Here is a 16,870-nt window from a genome sequence, read left to right on the forward strand (position 1 = left end):
GTCATTGCCAGTTGTCGTGATTTTTGTCTTGCCACTAGACTTTAATGACTCTGGAAGGGAGAATGAGGCTTTTGACTTTGTGCAATTCTGCCTCACTTATATCCAATTCACTCAAGACTCAAGGCATCACCCTGTGATGCCATTGGTCCTCTTCAAAAACAAAGAACCAACAACAAAAACAATAACATCTCTTACAAAAGAAGAATGAGCTCAAAGGCTCTTAGCGTCTTCACTGAGGTATGTATAATATATAATATAATAATATTATATATAATATAATTAATATAATAATTATATAATATAATATAATTCTTTGTTACTCATATTTTTATGTATTCATATGTTTTATATATGGAACACATGAACCAGAATATGTTCTGAGGAGAAGACAGGGGAGCGTATGTGTAGGCCTTATTATGGCCCATTATAGGAATCCTAATGTACTAGTCAAGTCCAGCATTTAAGAAAGCAAAAGAAAACTTACACATTTATCTATAGGGGTTATTGATTGTATTCAAAGTCCTTCTGGACACACTCATGCAGGATACAAGGAAACACGTGATTGTGGCTTCACTTCCACTTGCTGGTTACAATCTTTGTCTAGCTTAGGGAAATGAAACCACATATCTCACTATTTCCAGGAAGCTGCTTTAACATGACATAGCCTGACACTGGATGGCTCATGGCTATTAGGGCCTGTATGCTTCTGTACCAAAGTGGACAAAGGGAGATGAAACCTTAGATGCATCAATTCTGAATAAGTAGACCCCAGATGTCTTTAATATACCAGGCATGTAAGTCACATCATGCTAAATTCAAGGGCTGGTAGAATACCTCTGATCTTAGGGGCCACATTTTTGAATACTCTTCAATCACTAACTCTGTTCCATTTCAAGTGAAGATAGAGCATTCTCCTTAACCATTTCACCATCAAGCACTTTTCAAACAACTGTTCTGAGTTGAATACTACATCAGGTACTGTGTTGGTACAGTGTAGTTTGCATGCACATAGAATTTTATAGTTACAAGGTCCTTTCCCATAGATGATCTCATTTCATCCTTAAAGTCACCTTGTAAGGTAAATAAACTCTCCATTTTATGGTGGAGAGAATAGGTTCAGAGTGGTAGGAATGGAAATCAAATCCCAGTCTTCTAAGTCCAGCGTTTCTTTAAGAGAAAAAAGAATATACTGTCAATAAGCCATATATGGCTCTACAGCTAACTTTCATCAGTTTAATTATAACCCTTTACATCTAGGTTAAGCATATGGTGAAGTACTTTTGGACTGTTGTCAGGTGCTATGGCAAACTAGTGAAAACTGCATATGGGTTCTATTCACAAGGTTGGCTGCCATTTTATTGTATGCTCTTATCTCTCTTACCCTTCTCCCATTCAGTTTCTTCCCTTTTCAATCCATCACCCCCCACAGAGCTGGCAAAATGATATGCCCTAAACATGGGCCTGACTATGCTACTCCCCTGTTCAAACAACTCCTCTGGCTCCCCATTGTTAGGCTAAAAGCAAACTCTTCTGTTTGGTATTTAAAAACCCACTATGTTCTTGTTTCAGCCTACTTTTCCTCCTTGATTACCCACTACTCACCTTCATAGTCCAGTCAAGTTGGCCTGCTTACTGACATTCTAGCTCCTGCCTCCATGTCATAATTTGAATCACTTCCCTCTTTCACCTCTGCCTCATGCAAGACCCAGGTCCCTTTAAGGTTCAGTTAAATACTTTTTCAAAGAGATTTTTCTTCTTTTTTGATTCTTCTAGTTGTTAGAGCCTTCTGTTCAAATCCTTGTGTGCTTATCTTGTGTATACCCCATATTTGCTGAGGTATAAAAAGAATAAAAACCTAGTACTTTTAATGTTTGCAAAACATTTTACACATTTTTTCCTCTATATTTACAACCAATTTGGGAGATAGGTGCTATGATTATCCCTCTTTTAAAAATGAGAAAACTGAGGCAGACAGAGGTTAAGTGACTTGCCTAGAGTCACACAGCTGGGATTGGAATTTGTCTGAGGCTGGATTTAAACTGAATTCTTCCTGATTTCAGAGCTTTATGCATTTTACCACCTAGCTGTCCCATCTGTGGACATGTTATATTCCCTAATAGAATATTTGAGGGTAGGGACTGTCTCACTTTTGTCTTTATATCCTCAGTGCCTAGCACAGTAACTGTCATGAACTAGCCACTTAATACTTCTTGACTGATTGGTTAGGTGGTTATGTTCCTCAGTGCTCTCTGGTTTAAGGTCATGATTATTTTGCCTGTGGGAATTTTCCAGGTATGCTGCAGGATGGAAAAAGATAAAAAGTACTTGTGTTTTATCTTGTGTGAGTAATTAAAGTAGAGCTGGAAGCTTACACAAAGTACAAGAGACTCTTAGGTGATAAGTAGCAATGTTATATTTTGTGGGAGTGAAAAGTGCTGCTGTAGTTCTCTAATAAATATAGACCCATTTGGTATAAAAGGTATGGTGCAATGACAATATGTAATATTCAATCTAATCTTCCACTCATGCATCTGCAGGGTATTATGCCTCCTCTCTGAGTTTCCCTGCCCACCCCCTTGCCTGTGCCAGAGATAAAGGAGAGAAACATTTCTGTAGGGTGTGAGGCAAATTTTGCTACCTGCCAGGCTAACCCACAAGAGGTTTTTTTCTGTATGTGGAATTGTGGGAGATCCAGCCTATTGACTATAGAATTTACCTGGAAGGGAAGGGAAGGGAAGGGAAAGGAACAGAAGGAGTTTCATTCATTGGATTAAAAACATTGACTGGAGCAAACACTGGAGCATGGACCAGGGCCAGACAAGAGCTAGCTGATCCACTTTGGACTCATATGATTTGGAAAAGTGTCACTGTTAGTTAAAAATGATCCTTTGAATTTTATTTTTCTAAAAAATAGTCTTAAATTTTCTTCTTGTGGGGGTTGCTGTGCTTTCTACATTAGTATTGGATGAATGAATTTGAGTTTAAGGAAACTAGTTCTATTGTTATAATCATTTTAAAAGTCAGGTTGATTTGGACTCAGGTTTGAACAGACTAACTAGTACCCAAATGCAAGACTTAAAACTCTTTGAATGGCCTTTTCTCAGCACTTTTGTCCTTGACCTCTTTGAAACTTGTGACATTGTCAATCACAGACTGCTTCTAAATAGCCTCTCTTCCCTGGGCTTTCATGACAACTTTCTCTGGGTTAGCTCCTCCTTTGTATGGCAACTCTTTTTCAGTTTCTTTTGTTGAAACATCACCCATGTATTGTTCCCCTTACTATCTCTGATATCTGTCCTGGTCTCCCTTCTTTGCTGTAACTACATCATTTCTCTTGGTGATTATAGCAAAAGTTCAATGATCTTCTCTATACAGGTAGCTACTAAATCTACACATGTAACTGTCTCTTCTGAGCTTTCTAATTTTGACTCATTAGCTGCTATTTCTGTTGAAGGGTACTATTATTCTTTTAGTCATCCAGTTTTACAACCTAGGTGATATCCTCTATTTTTTTTTTTTGGCTAAGCATTGGGGTTAAGTGATTTGCCCAAAGTCACACAGCTAGTAAGTGTCAAGTGTCTGGTCTGAGACCGGATTCAAACTCAGGTCCTCTTGATTCCAGGGCTGGTGCTCTATCCACTGCTCCACCTAGCTGCCCCAACATCCTCTATTTATCCCTCTCCCTCCAGACTCCTATCTAATCAGGCACCAGGAATTATTGATTCCATCTTTGCAATATGGGTTACATCCCTTTCCTTCTATGCAATCACCTGGCTACCACCTTAGTTCATTACTCCTCACCTGACCAAGAACCTTTTCTTTGTCATCCTGCTTCCAGTCTCTTTCTTCTTTTGTCTATCATCTACACAACTACCAAATTATTTTCCTAAAGATCAGGCCATACTCTTACTCAAAAAGTTGCAGGGGTTCCTAACCTGGCACCTGTGAAATTGCTTTTAAAAATATTTATTTTATTTTGACCTTAAGAAATAAAACAAGCATTTCCATAACAGTAGAACAGGAAAAAAAGATGATTGCACATAAAACTGCAAACCTATTATGTACAACTTGCCATTCCTTTTAAATATATAATAAAGTTATCATAAAACTTTTCCCCCTTTTTTCTTCCCTCTCCAGCCAGCCCTAGAAATGGCTACCATTAGATACAAATACATGTATATATACATACACACATATAATACATATATATGTACATATGTAGGTATATATGTAAAACCATTCTATACACACTTCTATTGATCAGTTCTTTCTCTGGATATAGACAGCATTTTCCTTCATAGGTCCTTTATAGTTACTCTGAGTATTTGTAAGTCAAAATGACTTAGTCACTTAAAGCTGTTCTTAGAACAAAATTGCTGTTACTGTATGCAATGTACTCTAGGTTCTGCTTTTAAAGTTTTTGAACTTGCTTTTAAAGATATTTTAATAGCTGTATTTCACTATAACTATTTTCCTTTGTAATTTTGTGTATTTTATTTTATGTATTTAAACATATTATTCTACAAAGGCTCCTCCAGTTTGTAAAATGGATCTCTGACACAAAAAGGTTAAGAATTCCTACTCTAGAATAAAATACAAAATCATTAATTTGACACTTAAAACACATCATAATCTGGCATCACTTTACTGACTTTGCATTATTCTCCTTCCTGTACTCTATATTCCAGACACACTTGACTTGCTTGCTAGTACATCATCTCCCACATCTAAGTGTGCATACTGTCTGCCATCCTTGGCATACTTTCTCCTTCCTACCTCTTCCCTTTTGGAGCCTCTAAATTAATTCATGTCTCAGTTCAATACCACAACTTCATAAGTTAAAACAAGGTTTACTTAGCCCTAACATAGAGAGGATGTTCAACAAGGATACAAACATTAGCACTTAACTCTGTTAGACAACTTCCCATCTGGGGATGCATAAAGTCACTGGGTTCCAGTCACTGAAGAGCCCTGACTCCATATGAATGGAACTTTCTTTCCCCTTCAAGTGTTAGGAAGCCACACAAATATGGCCAGAGGTCACCAGGAAGCTACATCAAGAGAGATGGATCTTGTGCTTTGGCCCTTGGGGACAATCTAACACTTTTTGAGGTAAAGACCTAAACATGGTGTCTTACCCAAATAAGTGGCAGAACTAATAGTTGAATTCAGGTTCTGTAAATTTCCAATTTAGTGTTCTTTATGTTATTTTATATTATAGAGTATTTATTTATTAATTTTTTAGTCTCACATTTATAGTCACAGAAATGCTATTAGTGTAACTGCCTCTCACTTTTTTTTTAACCTTTATCACTTTCTGGACATTGGCTGTCTGGTTGTTAGAGTGAGAAAAGTCTCAGATGGAAGTGATGACATAGCAGCCAAAGGCAGTACCATGGACAAGGTCAAGGGTTTAGAGAAAAAAAAAACCAGTCAAAATACCTGCCAGGAATAAGTAGTGAAGAGAAAAGTCTTAGTTAAGGAGTTTCTGAATCTTCATTTAATGGGTGGACCTACTTGATGACATGAGTTAAACACCATTTGGAATTGTTGCCTACTTGCAGAAGTGTAGGGGAATAAATAGAACCACCTGTGTTTTGCCTAGAGCTCCTTAGTCTGGAGAGCCCTATGTTCTGTCTGGTGGCTCCCTGGGAGAATCTTTGAGTACATTGCCATACAATAAATGTTTCATTGCATATTGTTTTTATTGATTCTATGTACACCTTCCAGCCAAGCACCCTTCATGCTCTGGGCTCATAGGGACTGCATTTGGTCTTGGGGGCTGATCTAAAATATCACTCGAGCTTATTATGCACTTGCTGGGCTTTATTCAGACTGGTTCCCTGGTACTTTAAGTTCAAAACTGAAATGAAATGAAAGCTTGTAATCCATCTAATTGTTAACTGGAAGAGTTTTGCTTATCCATAGTAGAGGAAAGATATTCTGAGCATGGAAGAGATGTTCACTTAAGCAAAAGCATTGATTCAGTGGAACACAACTTTTCAGGTTTGTTCACGTGGCTGGTCTGCTTTCTAAGCCTCAGAGAGTGGCTGATCCCTCAGATTCTGCTTTGGTCTTTTTGTACTCAGATGACCAAGAATATGTGTCAGTGGCCTGAACCTTAGTCTCTTGAGCCAATCAAATCTCAAGGACTCCTCCAATAGCTTTTAAGGAAACACTAGCTTAACTTGCATGGGGTAAGAGGTGTGTGGTTAGGATTTTGCTCCCATAAGAGCCCCCATCAGAGTTTCTGTGGAAAAATCACTGAATTCAGTTTGTTTTAGGTTTCAAAAAAACATAACAAATCTTTAACTGCAGTACAATCATTCAATGTAACAGATAGCATTGAGTACAGAAGAGTTCTTATTTCACCTCACAGAAAATGCTCAAAATGCAAAGGACTCACAGAACCTATATTATTTGCTAGTATGAATGTCAATGTAAAATACACAGAGTCTTTCATAACTTATAAACCATAAATAAAATTCTCCCATTCTAGTGGCCCCACTTTTTCCACTGTATCTTAGAGTTCTTCAGACTCAGTACTAGCGTACTTTGTTAGGATTCCCCCAGAAGGGAGGAGAACAATGTTGTCAGTAGGATGATATCCTGACATTTGAGTGAACTTCTCTTAAAGTGTTCTACCCATCCATGCTCCCTAGACTTATAATTCTACCCTATACTTTGAATTCCCTGTAGTTTGAACTCCCTCTTGGATATAAAACACTCTTTAGACTGTTGGACAGACAACTTCTTTTCCCACTGTACCTTTACTGTCATAATAACTCACTATAATATTGGAGAGCAATGGTTTTCATACCTTGATGTTCTAGCTAGCATGGGGGCATATGGAGGATACTTTTTAGTGTTTAGGTGGAAGTAACTCAAGAAATTACCCTTCTTTGGGTAGAAGGCTGGATCTTTAAATGCTTGAACTTGTACTGGTGAGGCTACCACCAAGGTTAATGTACCTAAGAGATTTCTCTACTCTGGTTAGAAGGTCAAATTCTGGCATCATTCTGCCTATAAATGACTCCTTCCCATCTCTGAATAGGGGTCAAAGGTTCAGATGGTATGCTGTACATGATTTCTTTTCTAGGGTCATGTGGCGAGAATGTATAATTCCTATGTGCTTGTCAGGATATTTTATGTTTTTCTTTGGCTGCTGCATATCTTGGGCCCAAAAGGTTTATTCTTTGGTCCCTGACCTGTGCTCAGAAAGGGAAAAAGTACAACAAAAAAGCAACCAGGATCCCTACTGTTAACTTCATGGACAAGAGTGAGAATGTGTTTTGGCTCTTATGGTGTTCATGTCAGCTCTCTGGAAAAAAGATAGAATGGAAAAGAACAAAAAAAAGCAATGCATAGACTTTTCAGCTCACATTTATTAGCTAGTAAAAGTGGCAGCTCCCTCCAATAAAGTCCATCTTCCCAAGAATCTGAACCAACCAACTCATCCTTCAGCAACTCCAATCACTGAGACTTATTTAGGAAATCAAGAGTTTTTTTTCCTCCAGTTTAACAAGGTGTCAGTGGGAGTGTACATACTCTTAATGGGGAAAGGTATGGACAATCACAAATTCCAAGCATAGGCTCACAGCCCAGTAAGTTCTTCAAATTGATCAGAGAACTCTCCCAATCCACTCCTCATATGTGCAGAGTAAAAATATTGTAACAATTGAGCAGCCAGTTAAGAGCTTTGAAAACATGTTGAGATTTGAAGCTTGTCTGATTGGATCATTCCATATTCACCTCCTCCCCAGATTAGTAAGTCAGTGTAGTCATTTAGAGAGAGGTGGAGCTGGAGTTGGCTTCCCTCTGAGAAACAGAGAAAACTTGGCACTCTTCAGCACTTTCCCCTTTTGTAGGATACAGTATGAAACTTGCCCACCCAACTTCTGATCTTTCCCTTTAAATAAAAGGTTAGTGGCTAGTAGTGCCACCTGGTGGTTAAGTGAATGTAATTTGTTCTCATACTTAAATGATTTGTGATTTCATCACAAATGACTATGGTTACTGTGTTCATTGTCAGAGACTGAAACCTATTTTCACCTTATAAAACAATTTTTAGGAGCTGCTATGGATGAAGAAAATGTCACCTGGTGGCCAGCCTTTTGATAATGAGCCTTTTTGGATTGGCTCCCTGGAGTTGTCTTTGAATTATGGATCTTTTTTCTTCCAATTTTGTCATAGAGCTCTAAGTGAACCTTTCTACATGGCAAGAGATTTGGAGCTGGAAGGGAACCCCAAAGTCATATAGTCCAACTCCCCCCAATTTATAATTGGTAAAACTGAGGGCCAGAGAGATTAAGACACTTGCCCTCAGTCACATAGATAGTAAATGGAAGAGCCAGGATTTAATTCCCAAATTCTTCTGGTGCATCAGTTTAGGACTCCAGTGGCAGGTTAGTGCCTTTAGAAAAATCACAAAATGTACACAAAAAATGCTTTAGAGATTGAGGTCATGAGGTAAGAAAAATAACTTTCTCACGTTTTTGGAGTATTTTTTTTTTTTTAGTTTATAGCACCTTGAGACTAGATTAAGTTTCCAATTTACCCTGGAATACTTTTTATGGTAGGTTGTGTCATATCATGATCATGATCATTATCTACTAAGTATTGGAATTAAATTCCAATAAACAACAATAGCAAATAACTCCTGCAAATTTAATTTGAGATTTCAAGGAAATACCAATGACTACATGTTTACACAATGCCGAAGGATATGTTCAATTTGGACCAAACAATTCTGTAAACCATACAAATATAGTCAATCCATTGGAAGGTAAAGATATGTTTTGAGTATTATAAATATAAAAATTACATATTTATAAAACATTGTATTCAATAACAAAAAAACAACAACTGAGAACCAGAGTCTCTAATGATGAGAGTAGTGGGGAAGGGATAGGATCACGTGGATTTTTTAAAGAATAGGATGTAAATGAGAAAGGAATGAATTATTATTGTCTCAGAGACAAAGGCCTCATTTTGGGGCTATGAAGAAGTATCAAGTCTAGGGGATGTCTTTGGGCTAAAGCCACACTGACCTTGGGGAAGGTATAATTGCCCTACTGGAAAATAAGTCATATCTTAATTGGAATCTAAAATTCAACTTTATCTTTTCTCTTCCAATTTTGTAGCTGCTATAAATTCTATCTTTTTTAATCTTCCTGATGTTTGTCACAGAAAAGTTTGCAATTTATTTTTTTAACTTATCAAATCAATTACATAAATGTGTTGGAAAGATATAGGTCAGACTCCTCCAACTGAGACATGTAACTACCACCTGCCAAAGCCCCAGTCTCTGCTAACAAAAGATCCTCTTCCAGAAAGCCATCATTTGCATCAAGGACAATAATTTCATATGGGAGGAATGAGCCAAGATGTCCTATTAATCAAATAAAAAAAAACCTTCAAGCGTATTAGCATTTTGTTTCCACGTATTTTGAAGGGAAAGCTGTTTGTCTTTGACTGGCAGAAACACAAAGCTGATCAGCATTTACCAGGCACTATACAGCCCCACATGTGCATCCCAGGAATAATGTAATGCACATGATTACAGATATCAGTGAAAGAATCAAAACCACATCAGGTACAGCTTTTCACACTTGTCAAACTCAGAACAAATTCAGAAGCTAAGAACACCAAGACAGAGAGAGCATATATTTGTTGTGAGTGTGAGTCTATTTGGCAGAGGGTAGGTTCTTTTTCACTTTATTTATTATAAGCTGACAGATGGTATGGCACAGTGGATATAGTTCTGGGCTTGAAGTCAGAAAGATTTGGGTTCAAATTCTGCCTTTGATATGTTTGACTCTTGGTGAGTTATTGAACCCCTAGAGGTTTCAAGCAATTCCTTGGGACTTATCTACTATGTCATAGACCAGGTGCCTTCTGGAGGGGAAGGAAGTTCTGAAACTGAAAATTCCCCTTGTGGACAAAATCATATATCCTTCTGGTATTATTAAAAGTAACCAGGGTCATATTCATACAAAAAGTTGTTAATGAGTTTATATCATTTTTACATTTGTTCAGTGGCATGGATAGGGAATAGAGCCAAAGTGGTCCAATAATCCAAAGACTGGAGTTTGGAGAGCCTGTTTTCAGACCCAGGTTTACCATCAATTACTTAGTGTAGAATATCTCATAGACATTAAATCTTTTCATAGCTTCTTCATTTTGGAAAAGGAGAAAATAATGCTTACCCATAAGAAATTGTAAAAAGCAATGGAATGTTGACAAAATACAGTGAGATTGCATTAGAATGTGAATTGTTCAGGGAAGTGGTGTCCACAGGTTTGGCAGTTTAATACCTGGGCTGGCAAGGTGTAAGGACTGTAAGGTTGACTGACTGATTGAGATCCATGGAAGGAGTACATGTGCAATCATCTTTTTTTATTGTACTGTGTTATGGAAATGCTTGTTTTGTTCCATGAATTGAAAATAAAATAATTTTTTAAAGGGATAGCCTAAATCTTTAGTTGGATGTTCATAAAGATGGTATTCTTCTAATAGTTACTGCAGAATTGAATCCACTGCAACAATTGGAGGGCAGTATTAGTCACCGTTAAAAAGTTTTACAGTGTTTACCTCATGGAGTATTTTATTTATAGTGTACATCCACAGACTCTTTAGTTAAAATCTATATATGATCACTGAAGTGTTTTCTAGTGGGGATGAAGGGAAATGAAATTAAGATTAATTGGTTATCCCCATCCAGGTTGAGACTCCCTTGATCATCTCTGGCATTCCCTAAACATTTCCTCCTTGTCCCCAACACCTGCATCTTTGATCACTGACCTAGTGTAGGGAAATAATAGAAAAGAGCTAAAGTCTTAGAAAAGACATGCCTCTCACTCTCTTCTAAACTTCTTGCAGTCTGGCTTCTGATCTCATCACCCAGTTGAGACTGCTCTTTCCAAATTTACCTCTGATCTCTTCATTGCCAAATCTAACGTCCTTTCAGTCCTCATTTTTCTTGACTTCTCTGTAGCCTTTGATACTTTGATCACCCTCTCCTCTTAGATGCTCTTTACTCTGTGGGTTTATATGATGCGGACCTCTATGGGTCTCCTACCACCTTTCTGCTTTTCTTCTTAGTCTCCTTTGCTAGATTTTCATGGATGCTATCCCCTCAAGTTGTGAGTACACTCCAAAGGCACTGTCATAGGCCTTCTTGCCTTTCTTTCTACATTTTTCACTACATTATTTTGTCAGCTTCCATGTTTTCAATTATGATCTCTGTGCAGAAGACTTCCAAATCTATAAATTTTCAGTCCTAGTTCTAGTACTGTCTATTGGATATTTCCAGCTGAATGTCCTGCAGAAATCTGAAACTTAACATGTCTAAAACAGAACTCATCATCTTTCACCCTAAACTCATACCTTTCTAAAGTTCCCTATTACTTTCAACCAATCAGCAGGCTCTTGCAACCGCTAGTCATGTGCAGCCCTAGCCATATAGTCACCCAGGCTTGAAACCTCAATGTCATTCTTGATTTCTCACTTTCTTTCATCCCATACATCAGATCAGTTACAGAAGCAAATCTTGTTTCTACCTCCACAACCTTTCTCTTATGTGTTTCCTTCTCTTCACTCACACAACCACCATGCTAACTCAGGTCCTCCTATGGAATATGACAATAGCCTCTTAATTGATCTCTCTGCCTCTAGTCTTTCTCCACTCTAGTCCATCTCCCACTTAGCCACCAAAACGATTTTCCTAAAGTGCAGCACTCACCAACTCCCCTTATCCCTGACCCTCTATTTAAAAAAAAAAATTCTAGTGGTTTCCTATTATCTCTAGGATAAAAAATAAAATCCTCTGTTTGGCACTCAAAGCTCTTCACAACCTCATCCCTTCTTACCTTTCTAGTCTTCTTACATATTTTTTTTTATTTCATAATCTCTGTGGTCTATTCATACAGAACTACTTGTATTTCCTCATACATGATGCTCCATCTCTTATCTCTGTTCCTTTGAACTGGCAGTTGCCTTGATTGGAATGCTCACTCTCTCCACTTCTTCCTCTTGAAACCCCTGGCTTCCTTCAAGACAACTCAAGAGTCATCTTCTGCCTAAGACCTTTCTTGTCCTCTCATTAGCTGGTGCCTTCTCCTCTAAGGTTACCTTGCATCTACTTGTATATATTTTATGTATACCTCTACATGTAGATGCTGTCTCCCCTATTAGAATGTAGGCTCCTCGTGGGCAGGGACTGTTTCATTTTTTTGACTCATCAGCACCCAGCAATTCAAGCCAGTCTAGCACAGTGCCTGACACATAGTAGGAGCTGAATAAATGCTGGTTGATTGATTGGATGAAAAAGAGTGGTTAGGGCATATGGAGAGAATAGAAGAAAGGATTATTCTGGGATTTGGAGGAAGGCTATTAAAGAGTGGCAAGTTGGGCGGTCTGCTCCCTAGAACTTTAATTAGCTGAAATTGTACCTGGGGCAAATTCATTTGAGTGAAGAAGGAGGAAGAAGAGGAGGGGGTGAGCAATGGTGCAGAGGATGCCCTACTTTCAGCTCTGGAGAAGAGTGCCATGGTGATGAGGCTGGGGTGGTGATGGGAAACAGCTGGGCCATATCCTGCTGATGACTTGAAGGTGAGGTATGGGAGTATTGGTCAATACCGGTGAGGAAGCATGCACTCCAGAGAGGAAAAATCTCCTGCTCCTCTATTGTCAGCATGCTGGTACAAAGCGCCATCTGCCCCATGTAAGTTAGACCTCTGCCTCTCTCTCCCCCAACTTATCTTGACACCGAGTTAACTATCTTCTATTCAAATTGCTTTTCACCATGTTAATGACCAAATTCTGCACAACTAATTGGTTCATTTGTCCAATAAAGCATTGAACTTCGAGTTAGGGAGATTTGAATTCAATTCTCGCCTCAGACACTTACTAGTTGCGTGATCCTGGGTGAGTCACTTAATCTCTCTTAGTCTTAGTTCCCTTAGCTACTATATGGGGATAATAATAATACTTGTTCACAGAGTTATTATGAGAATCAAATGAGACAATATATGTAAAGAATTTTTCAAATCTTAAAGTCTCTTGTAAATATTAGGATATTAATTGGTATTGGACTTAAGTGTTCATCAATATAGGGAATTTTCATATGAGAAAACAGATCAGCACTTCCTCTGCAATTTATATTCCTAGAGAGTTGCCTAGAGCAATGAGAAGTTTAGTGACTTGCCCAGGGTCACTCAGCCATTATGTATCATCAGCAAGACTTGAACTCTGGTATTCCTGGCTTCAGTGCGGCTCTCTACATACTGAGCTATTAGTCAACCTTTAAGATAATCAAGAGCACTGGTGATTTTTAGAATTTGTGGTTTTCATCTACAGATCTGGCGCCTTTGGTGTGGTCTGAAGGGTCTCTCTTTCCCTTGGTGGAAAGTATGTAAGAAATCAGAACCTTTTGCTCAGTATCAGTATTGCTCACAGGTATTCTTAATTCAATTTAAAAAAAAATTATCAAGTGCTTACTATTTGCATAACATGAGGCTATGTGCTTAGAAGATATAAAGTTTGTAAAAGACAAGGTTCTTGCCCTCATTGAATATAGTGGCATTTAGGTGTATATAATAATGATCATTGGGCAGCTAGGTGGTGTAGTGGATAGAGTTTCTGACATGGAGTCAGGAAGACTTATCTTTCTGAGTTCAAATCTGGCCTCAGACATTTACTAGTTGTGTGACCCTACACAAGTCACTTAACCTTCTTTGCCTCAGTTTCCTCATCTATAAAATGACCTGGAGAAGGAAAAGGCAAATCACTTCAGTATCTTTGCCAAAAAAACCCAAAATAGATTCATAAAGAGTCAGACACAACTGAAAAATGACTCAACAACAAGAGCAATATATATAGTTAGGAAATAGTATACAATATACGAGCAAGGGAGTCATGGGCAAAGTACTCTGGAAGGAAATGGCTTTATTGATTTAAGAGGATGAAGGTGAGCTTTTTGGCACTCAAGAAAGTGACATTCGACTTTTTTTTCTTTTTGTTGTTTATGACTTTATTCCATATCCTTTACTGCTGATGTTACTGTCAAACGACATAGGTGAGAACTTACAAGCATTCATTTTCTTAGTAAAATTTTCCACACTATTGTAGAATCATTCCTCCTAATATTATATTCTTACTGTGAGGTCAAAATGACCAATGGAAAAACTTTAAGCCTTAAGCCTCAGAATCCCAGTCTGTGAAAAGAAGATGTATCACCTTAGCAAAAACACAACAAACTCAAGTCCAGTTGCCTTCACAGTGGATATGACCCAATGCCATTTCACCTTTATTTTTATACTTTCATGAGTCTGTGATCTAATTAATATGGATATCTCTTCTACTGATTCAGATCCCAATGCGATCCTCCTAGTTGCTCAAGATCAGACCTGCACTTTCAGAAAACCAAATTTCACCTAAGTGGAGGAGATATTGAAGTGGAGAGAGACTTGTGATAGGTAGATCAACCAGCAAGCTCTTGTAATAGTCCAGTTGTAAGGTGATGAGGGCCTTCACCAGGATGGTGAAAGTGTTAGAGCAGAGAAGGGAGCATGGGGAAGAAATGTTATGGAGATAAAATCAACAGTCTCAGCAATAGATTGGATATGGGGGGTGAAAAAGGGTGAAAAATTGAGAATGCCTAGGTTGGGAGCTTGAAGGACTGGGAGGATGATAGAGTCCTTGACAACAATAGGGGGGCAGAAGTATAAGATAAGCCTGGAAAAGTGGGTTGCTTTCAGATTGTTGAGGATCTTGAATTCCAGGAAAAGTTATTATAGTTTTATTTCACAGGAAATAACAAGTCGTTGAAAGGTTTTAAAGCATGGCAGTGACGTGGACAGATATATGCATAAATATTATTTCTGATTTACTGGTGCCTTATACTGTCTTTTTGTCCATCTGCCCTGCATTACAAACTTTATTTGTCCTAGGTTCTGCTAATTATGAGTTCCTCAAACTTTGTTTTGCTTGACTACAGTCCTGACTGACTATCTTTAATTTGAGTCAGTGGAGAATGCAATGGATTTTGAGTTAGAGGACCTGGATTCAAATTCCTCCTCTCCCACTGACCTTGGTCAAATCAACTTCTCTGGTCTCAGTTACTTCATCCATAAAATAAGGGGACTGGATCAGATTGCAGGTCCCTTTAAACTATAAATCTATGATACTGTGATCTGGTTTTACAGTTCTGAGATTGAACTAGTGGTCACCTACGCTGCCAGTATCTATAGATACACTTTCTTCAGTGCTCTTTAGGTCAGAAGCTTTGTCAGGGTTCTAGATGCTGATTTATGTACTTTTACTTTGTGTTTAACTTGCATTGGACTCCCTGCGGTGGCAAACATGTGGATCTTACATCTCTATGACATCTTGATAAGAAATGAATATTTTATCTTTGTTAGTCAAATGGCTGGTGGACATTTGGATATATCTGAGTAATTAACTGAGCTTTCCAGTTCTCATCCAGATATTAGTCATTATGTATGCAGTACATTTGATCACAAAAACACATTAAACATTTAACTAGATGCCCTCTTGTTGGCTTGGTGAGCAAGGGGTTGTTAGCTATGCCTCTTTGTAAGAACTGAGGAGAGATGTCTCCTTGAATATCTCTTCGTTCCCGTTATGTTGTGTCTCATGGCAAGGATTCTACATAAAGAGTATTAGGACAGTTCCTTTTTAGTGGTGCTACTTTCTCCTACCCTTGCTCATGCCTTAGAGCAAGTAAGAGCAGGACTCTCTTGATACCAACCACCTCCATGACTAAACCTCCCCACTTATCACTTGCTTGAGACTGTTTTCTCCAGGTTCCCTCCTGGCATCCATTGTTACATCTTCTGTGATCACTGGTTTATGTATCCGTAATAGTCTCTGCATCTCAGTCACTCCCAGCCTGGCCTGTCACCTGAATTCTGGTGCTCATGGTTCCTTTTTATTTGTAGTGTCTAGAAGTTGTTAGTGAATTAAAGTGAGGATGGGGTGATTGGAATTGATGACTTTCTCTCCTGCCCCTTTGTCCCATACATGTACTATACAGACAGATACCCTTTATTTGCCCTATTAATGGCACCACAAGGGGCTACTTCTTACCAAATGCTGGACTCAATTCAATGATAAGGCTCTAAAACTGGTAGGCACATACTTACTTCAGGAGTTATGCACACTGCTCTGCAACAGAGAGTGCTCTGGATCTAACGTTAAGCTCTCTGTACCCCTCAGATATCTGGCTACTTCTATCCCCTAGCTCTACCCTTTATTGAGCTCTGGTCCTTGTCCGATTGGTCTAAGGGGCTGGGCCGACTGAATTTATCTAAGCAGACCCTTGCAGCTTGTGATCCTCTCACCACTAGAAAACACACACACACACACACACACACACGCACTCATGCACACAAAATTCTGTAAAATCTGTCCTTTTCTCTTCACTGCTGTATTTCAATGGGATTAGTTCTACATAGCATAGTTTAACTGTATATAGTTTTTCACTCATAGTGGCAGGGAACAGAATAAAACCATAAACATTCATGAGACAGAACAGTAGAAAGAACATGGAATTTTAGAGCAAGAGCAACTGGGTTCAAATCCTGCCTTTTTCCCTACTCTCTGTATGACCATTGGAAAATCACTTTATTTCCCTGAGTCTCAGATTACTTATCTTCCAGGTCTAAATCCTTTACTTCATGGACCACCATAGACATCTTCAAACCATGGCTTCTCCTAAGCCTGGGCAGCCTCAAATATTCTAGCCTATAGGCAAACCCCCAAATTCAGGAGCTCAAGGAACACAGTTCAGATACTTAAAGTCAAACCTCTCCCTTTTGCACTGCTGTAGGGAGGAAAAAACATCAGC

This window comes from Vombatus ursinus, unplaced genomic scaffold (assembly GCF_900497805.2).
Source record: "Vombatus ursinus unplaced genomic scaffold, bare-nosed wombat genome assembly UNPS02014812.1, whole genome shotgun sequence".
Classification (NCBI taxonomy): Eukaryota; Metazoa; Chordata; class Mammalia; order Diprotodontia; family Vombatidae; genus Vombatus; species Vombatus ursinus.